General features: G+C 51.5%; 1 long non-coding RNA gene across 1 annotated transcript; it reads left to right on the forward strand.

Annotated features, from left to right (window-relative positions):
- The first annotated feature begins 338 nt into the window (after positions 1–338).
- Positions 339–6161, forward strand: LOC139230337 (uncharacterized). Its single transcript, XR_011587904.1, has 2 exons — positions 339–387; positions 4690–6161. It is a non-coding gene; the product is annotated as an uncharacterized lncRNA (long non-coding RNA).
- Positions 6162–10024: the final 3863 nt, after the last annotated feature.

Consider the following 10024-nt stretch of genomic DNA (forward strand, 5'->3'; position numbering starts at 1 on the left):
TGAGGCTCGTAAGACTTTAGAAAATTAGAAAATTAGGCTCACAGGGAATAAAATGGGGATTTAAATAGAAGATAGGTGTTCAACTCAGGTACGACGTCGACCTTGTATATCACTTGGCCCGTCTAGGCTCTGATTGAATTTTAAAAAAAACCCCCGCAGCAACTCGGAAGGTAGGGCCGACGCGAACGCGCAGCGGCGCAGACGCACAAACAACGCGAGACGCGCAGCGGCGCGAGCGTCCGGCCGAGAGGAGAAGGGCCGAAACGAACGCGCAGGAAAGCGAACGCGCAGTGACGTAGACGCGCAGTACGTAAACGCGCAGTGACGCCAACGCGTAGTGACGTAGAGGCGCAGCAACGCGAATCGCGAAAGTCAGTGCTAATGTCAGTAAGTCTTTGTAAGTCTTAAGTGTTTAGAGTTTTAAGTAAAGTTTTAAGTATTGAAATCGCGCGGCGACGCGGGTAAGTGTTAGAAGTCCTTGTTTATCTTTTAAAGTTTTAAGTATCTTAACTCGCGCGGCGACGCGAGCCACGGGTCGACGCGGATTGCGCGGCGACGTGAACTGCGAGGCGACGTGGTAGTTTAGTATCCTAAATCGCGCGGCGACGCGGGTCAGTGTTAGCATTAGTAAAGTTTGGTTATTTGGAGTTAGTTAAAGTCAGTGTTAGTTTCTGTAAAGTCTGTGTCTATTTTTAAGTTTGTTTAAATTGCACGACGACACGAACGCGTAGCGACACAGTAATACGAGGAGCAGCGTGAAAATGGGTAATCAGTTAGATAAAACCACGGATGCGGATAGTCCGCTACAAAAGCTATGTGAGGAATTCCCTGAAAGAGCTGAAGACTTTAGAAAGTTATCAGGAGCCCTGAATAAATTATTAGGGGATGACCAGTGGCCTCTAGGTGGCACTAGAAGCGTAGAGGTAGCAAAAAAAAAAGCACAGGGATTAATTTGGAGAAGGGGACGAGGAGAAGGGGCTAAAAATTTAATTGCAACCTGGCGACATTATTGTCAGAAATTAAAAGATGCATCACTTCTGTCAAGTTGGCAAACAAATGCTATTAAATTCGGACTTGCATTGACAGAGGGAACACATGTTAAAACTGTAGACGTCTTTAAAAAAAGAATGTGTGCACGAGAAACTTACTAAGAGATCCTCTGGGACCTCTGAGAAAGGTATTGATCAACTACGAGTTAAAATGGCTGGCATTGTGTTAACCGAGGCTGATGATGAAATTGATGAGTGGCCACTGACTCAGCGCCCAACGGCGCCTCCCGCACCCCCTGGCCTCTTGCTCCAGTCCTCTTCCCAACACCCTCCACCTTACACTTCGGCGAGAGGAGTTAGGAACAACCACATATCACCAAAGCAACTAACCCAAACTGACTCCTCATCCTCTGATAGCGATTCGGATCCCCAGTTCACAAGCAATATAGCCGAAAGAACCAGATCTCATATCTCGACATCACAGACAGTCCCGTAAATCTTCTAGTCAATCTACCAGTCCAAGTTGTGAAAAACATAGCAAACACCCCCGCCGATCGAGACGCAGAACTGTCAAGCAGTCAGACAGCTCTGAAACATCCTCCAGCCTAGAAATGATTTCCAAGATCCCAAAGTCCCGACACCAATTCCCTGTCAGACCAATGCCAAACCCTGATGCACAACAAGCTGCAGACCACCCCTCTATAGATGTCTGTGATCTTCAAACAACTATTTGATTGCTCACGCTATCCGGACAAATGGAAAGGGCAGTTAGATATTATTGGCAGGAAAAGAAAGGGGAGGGGGAGGTGCGCCCCCAACCCGAGTCAAGACTGAATACGTGACTAGAAGGGAAGAGCCGCCTCAGATGGTAGGACCAAAACCCGATCCAAGGGGATACCAGATGGAACCGCAGTATTGCGTGCCTGGTTGGGTGAATAAGCAGGGATACGGTTATATCGAACACCCAAATGGCCTGGGCCCTGCTAATTACGGACCACCCTACTGTCCCCGGCCTGGTATGGGAAAAGGTCGGGGCTGGGAAAGGAGAGATGGATGTTTTAATTGTGGGCAGGAAGGACATTGGATTAAAAATTGCCCCTACCATCAGCGTGGAAGAGGAAGAGGAGGGAAAGGAGGGGGGCAAGGGGGGAGAGGAGGATTTTACACTAACTTCTCCCAGAACAACCCCTTTGGTCACTTGTCCCCCAATTGACTACACAGCTTGATTGTACAGGGATCCTCCCCGGACGACGAACCAATGATATCGTTAAAAATTCTGAATGAATGGCAACCCTTTTTGATAGATACGGGAGCCTTCATGTCTTCTGTACAATCAAAGCTTAAACTCCCTGCCTCTACTGAAACACAGGAACTTTCGGGATTCCTGGGACAAATCTCGACATTCCCGGTGTCAGAATTAGTTAAAGTGGGTTACCAAGAAGAATTGATAGAACATCGATTTGTCATCACTACCAATCTGGACTGTAACTTGATGGCTAGAGACCTCCTCTGCAAATTCCAGTTGCATTTGGAGTGTGGAGATGATGGGATTATTGTAAAACAGGAAACCCTTAAGCGGCAGTATTATACCACTAGAACCCCTCAGTGGTGGTCTCTGGACCTGCCGCAGGCACCCTATCACGTGACCCTAGCATACGATCCCAGTGGAAAGAATCAGGACCTGCAGAACTTTTATCAGGATCACGAAGGGGAAGTGAAGGGAATTCTATTAAGGGCTAGAGTGACTGGACTGGAAAGAGAGGCAGATTTTGTGGAAGTGGATAAGAATCTGTGGAAACAGCCCCTAACAATGGCACCGCATATTGCTCGTGAAGTATTAGCCCCTCACCATGCTAAAGATTTGGGAGTTATGGTACGCAAGGCCATAGATGAGGCTGACCCTACCAGCCGGGATGTGCAAATCGTAAAACATGGCCGAACAGTCCAATTTCATGGGGACCCCGAGAAGGTCTTAACGACTCTACAGCATCATACTGGCTCGGACATACCTGACTATGTGGATCCTCATGTGTGGGCAGAGAACCCCTCCCAAGTGGGTTATACTCCCATTGATCCGATTGAGATCCCAGTGCAGGGCAATGTGGACTGGCCCTCTATCCGACAGAACCCACTCAAATCACAGGCAATCCTAAACTGACCTTTCGGCACTGTACTGCAATTAATCCGGCCTGTATTCTTACTGAGCCACCCCAAGATGAGTAAGAACCCAGTCATGATTGCTTATCTTTAATTTAAGAGGCCACATCAGTCAGGGAAGATTTAGTTGATGTACCAATGGAAGATCCAGACTGTATTCTTACTGAGCCAACCCAAGATGAGGAAGAACCCAGTCATGATTGTTTATGTATGTTGACCGAAGTACTTCTATTAATCCAGAAGATACACGAATCTCAGGATACGCCATAGTAAACCAGGAGAATCAGGTCTTGGAATCTGCCGCTTTTGAAACCGCCTATTCTGCTCAACAAGCTGAACTATTCGCCCTCACCCGAGCCTGTATCTTGGCCAAAGATCTCAAAGTCAATATCTATACCGACTCTAGGTATGTCTTTGGGGTGGTCCATGATTTCGGACAATTATGGAAAAATAGGGGATTCCTAACCTCGCAAGGGAATGAGATATCTCATAAACAGTTAGTATCTGATTTGTTGCAAGCCCTCATGTTCCCCAAACGCATTGCCATTGTCAAATGTACCACCCATACTACCGGAAATTCTCTGGTTGATGTAGGGAATCGTTGTCCTGACCAAGAGGCCAAACAGGCCTCTCGTGACCAACAGATGGTAGTGCCCAAAATTATGAGTCAGACTAAAAATCCTGCGAAGGATAAGTTAGCCTCGGAAAAACCAATGCCAACCATCCAAGATGTTATAAAAGCACAGGAGGACGCTCCTGAAAAAGATAAACTGTTGTGGAAATATTATGCATGTACTTATGACAATGTTTCTAAACTCTGGACCACTCCCGCGGAACAGACTTGCATGTCTGACGAGTTGGCCTCATGGGTTATAGAATGTCTGCATTTTGCTACTCATTGTGGAGCAAGGGCAACAAGTGATACGCTTTTGGCTACTTGGGGGCACCCTAGACTCCAGGCGCTCACCCAGAAACCAATAGTCGTTGCCTGGTTGGCCAGCAACATAATCCAGGGAAGGGAGTCCCCTGTGATTGAGGTAAAACGCCCCTACCCGAAGGTCCCTTTGAGACATTTCAGTTGGACTACATTGAGTTGCAAAAAGTTCAGTGTTACAAATATGTGGTAGTAATAGTAGATGTGTTTGGCAGATGGATTGAAGCCTACCCTAACCTGGACAATAAGACTCAGACTGTTGTTAAGGTGTTAATGAGGGAAATTGTTCCTAGATATGAGATCTCAGCTAGACTGATGACCACCTATGTTCTTTCTCTGACTCAGGCTCTGCGACTAGTTCACAACCAGGTTCAAGATGCTCACCTCGACCTCCCAGTTTTACCCGAATTGTCCCTCGTGGCACCAGGGAAGTAAAGATTCGGAAGGGATTAGAGCCACAATGGGAGGGGCCTTTTTAGGTGTCACTCACTACCCCCCACTGCAGCCAAGGTTGAGGGGAAAAGTGCCTGGGTTCACCTGCATTACTGCAAACCACACCCTCTAACAAACCTATTTTACTGGTTATTCTAACTCCTGTTTCTGTTCCAGACTTCCTCTTCTCCATAGCTGAACAAGGCCGTTGGCATCCTAAATTGGAACGTGGACCAGTTTGAACTTTTACCCGTAGTGATAGACAGCCAGCTACACCGACGGTGACCTGAGAAGAGAGACGGGAAAACTGAACTCTTTTAATCAGCAAAATAATTGGACTATTTATCTGAATCCTGAGCCATAAGATGAGACTGTGTCTGTATGCCACTGTCTGCATAATAGTGTTGATATATGACAGTTTTGGCGCACGGGAAGGAAGACAAAGGCGAGAGCTCCATGTAAACACCTTTTTGTATATATCTTACGTTTATGCGGAAAAAGGGCACTTCACTAGATGCTGGGTGTGTTCACATATCCCTATACATTCCAAAGGGGGAGTTCCTTTGCGCACCGTTCCACTGACCCTAACTGAGACTGTTAGATGGATTCAAAGAAACGATATTGGAACAGGTAGCTAACCGCACTGCTGAGGCTCTGGAGGGCATCACAGCTGAAATGGTAGCGATAAGGACCGTAGCATTACAAAACCGAATGGCCCTCGATTACCTGTTAGTTGAGAAAGGGGGAACGTGTGCCCTGATAGGATCTGAATGTTGCACTTACATTCCTGATAGTTCAGAAAACATAACCCACCTTGCCGATCACATAAGGAGGGAGGTGAAGAAGTTATCCACACCAGCAAAAGAACTTAGCAGGTTTGATTGGTTTCTGGGTGGATCTTGGAGATCCTATCTAATACATGGCGCAATTGTTCTCATCATAATAATTACCTGCTGTTTGATTGTTGGTTGCCTTAACCTCTGCTGTAAAGTAATGACAAGGTTAACAGACCCTCTTGTGGTCAAGGGTTCCCGGGTTATGATCCAACAAACTAGAGAACTACTCAACAATAATATGATTCTGGAAAGGGAGTGCGAACGGATGAATGCAATACTCCTAGAATGATTCTAAATGTTATCATAGAATGATAAAAGGAGGGATGTGGATATCTGAACGGAATATATGGAATTAAGGACAGTAAAGTAAACGGGATATATGAAAATGTATAAGCCATGGAAGAATAGCTGGGAGAATGTCAGATTGCAAATAGTGCAACATCAGCATAGCTAACAGTCTTTCTCAAGGTTTCAAGTCACTAAATCCTGCCAATAACATCTAATTGTAACATGAAAGAAATCTGCAGAATTGCAAGGTCTCAGTTAATAGTCACACCACTAGATTGAAACATTTAGAGGCAATGCTTGTGCTTTCATAAAAAACATCTCATATAGATTGACTAATGAGTGGCTGAGTTAGACTGTCAATCCATTTGTATTTTGTTATCTGATTTCAAAACTGTATAACTGTTGACGCTTTACGATGTAACTTCACCTATCCGTAGGGAGTGTGTACGCTCTATCCAGAGAGTATATCTTCTGTCTGATAGGTCTTACTGGCCGGTAATAAAGACTGCTTTGTTCAAAGCACAAGAGGTATTCGACTCAGTAATTTTACTGAACCAGATTGAGGTAAAAGAATCCAGGAATTAACAAAGGTTATATTATTTGAATGGGGAGAAATTACAACATGCTGCGGTGCAGAGGGACCTGGGGGGTCCTTCTCCATGAAACTCTTTTTGGGGAAAACAAAAACATTAAATCGTGGCCCCCCGATCTGGGGGACGCACCAAACATTTACAACGCCCATTTTTTGGATTTTTTTTTGTGTTTTTTTTAAAGTTTTTTTTTGGGCACTAAAATCATATTATTTTTTTCTCTAAGTACCCCCTATAAAAGGGGAGGGGGACACTAAAAAACACTGGCAATTAAAAACAAATTAAACTTTAAAACATAAAATCAAATTCAAATTTGGTTGCCGGGCGTGATGATGCACTCCAGTCCCTCCGGTGCCCACCTCTCGCGGAAGGCCGCGAGCGTACCGGTGGACACCGCGTGCTCCATCTCCAAGGACACCCTGGCGCGGATGTACGCGTGGAAGAGAGGCAGGCAGTCAGGTTGAACGACCCCCTCGACCGCCCGCTGCCTGGACCGGCTGATGGCACCCTTGGCCGTGCCCAGGAGCAGTCCTACGAGGAGGCCCTCGGACCTACCCGCTCCCCTCCGCACAGGAGCGTGGGACTGAAGTGCAGCCAGAATTTCAGGAGCAGCCCCTTTAAATAACAAAACAGGGGCTGCAACCTCGTGCACTCAATAAAAACATGGAACACGGACTCTTCCAGACCGCAGAAATTGCAGGCGGCCTGGGAGCCCGTGAACCGTCTTAAAAATTTATTGCACGGGACTGCTCCGTGCACCACCCTCCAGGCCAAGTCCCCGATAAATAGTGGGAGGACCCCCGCGTAGAGTGCCCTCCATCGGCGACCCCCGCCTCCTCCGGACGGGAAGATGGTACGCCATGGCGTGTCCGGATGGCAGGCGAGGATGGCAAAGTTGAGAGTGTGCAGGTGCAGCCCGTACAGGAAACCCCTCCGCGCGGAACTGAAAGGTACGGAAGGGATTTCCCCGAGGCGGCTCAAGTTGTGAGGCGCCGGCCCCCGAGGGAGGTTCCGGGGTTTGGCGCCGATGAGGAATTCCGTCCGGACGGGAGTCAGTTCGGACGGGATCTCCCCACGTGCTTGAGCCTCCTCGATGCACCTAACGGAGTCGGGGCCCAGAGCTCTTTTTAGCGACTCGATGGCATCGGCCGCGCGGCGGACGTTGGCAGAATTTAGGCGCCGCGCCAGCGTGTCTGGCGCCATCCAGCCTGCTCCTCCGCCATCGAGCAGGTCCCTGACCCTGGTCACCTCACCAGCCACAGCCCTCTCGTCCGACCGCCACCCAAAACCTCGGTCGTGGATTCCCGAGCAGCGGCTCCTGCAGGACGGCCGCCACTCCAGCCGGTGGAGAGCTGCACTTGGTGGAGACTTTGTTCCAGACCCTGATGAGTTCCTTGTAAAAGACAGGCAGCTCCCGGAGGGCGGTCCTGACGCCCCCCACACTCACAAACAGGAGCTGCGTGTTGTAGTTGAGGCCGTGCTGCTGGCGGAAGAAATACATCGCCAGAGCACGCCACCTAGGAGGGGGCTCAACGTAAAGGTATCTCTGCAGGGTCTGAAGACGGAAAGTCGCGAGCTGGGCACTGACGCACACCAACGACAGACCGCCCTCCCTAAGCGGGAGACTCAAGACAGCGGCAGAGACCCAGTGCTTCCTGTTGTTCCAGAAGAAGTCCACCAGCTTCTTCTGTATCTTGGCGACAAACGCAGGGGGAGGGGTCAAAGTGACCAGCCGGTACCACAACATTGCGGCCACCAGCTGGTTTATGACTGGCGCTCGACCCCTGTAGGACAGCACTCGGAGCAGTCCTGTCCAACGCCCTAGGCGAGCGGCGACCTTGGCCTCCAGCTCCTGCCAGTTCGCCGGCCAGGCTTCCTCGTCGGGGCTAAGGAAGACTCCCAGATAGAGGAGATGGGTCGTGCTCCAGGCAAAAGGCCTGAGCTCCTCCGGCAGGGAGTCCACCCACCACTGACCCACCAGGAGTCCGAAACATTTTTCCCAGTTGATCCTGGCGGAGGACGCGGCCGAGTACATCTGGCACTCACGCATCCTCCGCAGGTCAGCGGGATCCTCTACCGCGAGGAGCACGTCATCGGCGTAAGCCGAGAGGACGACCTCCATGCCCGGCCCTTGCAGAGCCAGTCCCATCAACCTCGTCCGCAGGAGGCGCAGGAAAGGCTCCACGCAGACGGCATATAACTGGCCGGACATGGGGCATCCCTGGCGCACCCCTCTCCCAAAGCGAAGGGGCGCCGTCAAGGACCCGTTAACCTTAATCAGACACTCCGCGGCAGCGTAGAAAAGTCAGATCCCGGCGACGAAATGCGTCCCGAACCCGAAAGCGCGCAGAGTTCCGAGCAGATAGTCGTGATCCACCCTGTCGAACGCCTTCTCTTGATCGAGGGATAGGAAGGCGACCGACAGACCAGCCTCCTGGGAATAATGGATGAGGTCCCGGACCAGATGGATGTTATCGTGGATTGTCCGGCCCGGGACCGTGTAGGACTGGTCGGGGTGGATCATGTGGTCCAGCACGGCGCCAAGGCGAGCAGACATCGCCCTGGTGAAGATTTTGTAGTCCGTGCTGAGGAGGGAGACCGGGCGCCAGTTCTTAAGGAGGCGGAGATCGCCCTTCTTAGGCAGCAGGTCGATGACTGCCCTGCGCCAAGAGAGGGGCATCTCCCCGGTCGCCAGATTTTCCCCCAGGACCCGCGCGTAGTCGCCCCCAGGACGTCCCAGAACGCCCTGTGGAACTCCACGGTTAGCCCGTCCAGCCCCGGGGCTTTTCCCCTCGAGAGCCGGGCGAGGGCGCCGGTCAGCTCCACCAGGCTTAGCGGAGCTTCCAGATTATCGGCGCCCTCCGGGCCGACCTTCGGCAGGTCCACCCACAAAACTCTACGTGCTTCCTCGCTGGACAGCTCCGGAGAGAACAGAGCCCCGTAATATTCACGGGCCCTGTTGTTGACGCCCTCCGGATCCGAGACGAGAGAGCCGTCGTTGGCCAGCAGCGTCAAGAGCTGCTTACGGACATTCTGTCTTTTTTCCAGCGAGTAGAAGAAGGGGGAGCCGCGGTCCAGATCCCGCAGGAACCGGATCCGCGACCTCACGAACGCGCCTCGGGACCCGACAAGCTGCAGGTCCTTCAGCGCGGCCTTCCTCTAGATCTTCTCCCGCGTCCCCCACTGAGTCCCCGTCCTCCCCCGGGATGTCGCCGCCAGCTGCCGGCCCGTCGACCGCACGAGGTACGGCAAACGGCCTGGCCGCTCCTTCTGGCCCTGGCTCTGCCCCGATCCCACCCCCAGGATCGTCGGCAGAGAAGTCCCCACTGGGCTCCTTTAAAAGTGGTGCTGAGTCGGGAAGCGACAGCGGAAGGGGGTCCTCCCCCACCCCAGGAGCCGGGGAACACGGAGAGACCTGGTCTAGGAAATTCTCCAGGTCCACCAAGTCCCTCAGCTCCAAAGTAGGGGGCGAGGGTTGTTGTTCTTCCCCTTCCCCGCCGCCACCCCCCGGCCCAGCGTGTAGAGTATCGTTAAAATTAATCATATTTTCAGTTTCTTCCGGGCCGAGCGACTCCCGGGGGAAGTTAGTTAATAGCTGGGCGGGCTCAGGTTCGGCCTTTTCGGCCCCGCCCGCCTCAGTCCCCGGGACGCTCGACCCGGCGGCTACGCATTCCTCCGCTGGCCCCACGTCCCCCACGACAGGCAGATCTTTCACGCCATCCCCGGGAGGCAGAGGCTGGGCAGCCTCGACTGCCTCACCCTCCCCGGGGACAGATTCCTCCCGCCTACGGCGCAATT

The sequence above is a fragment of the Pristiophorus japonicus genome, chromosome 19, assembly GCF_044704955.1.
Source record: "Pristiophorus japonicus isolate sPriJap1 chromosome 19, sPriJap1.hap1, whole genome shotgun sequence".
Taxonomy (NCBI): Eukaryota; Metazoa; Chordata; class Chondrichthyes; family Pristiophoridae; genus Pristiophorus; species Pristiophorus japonicus.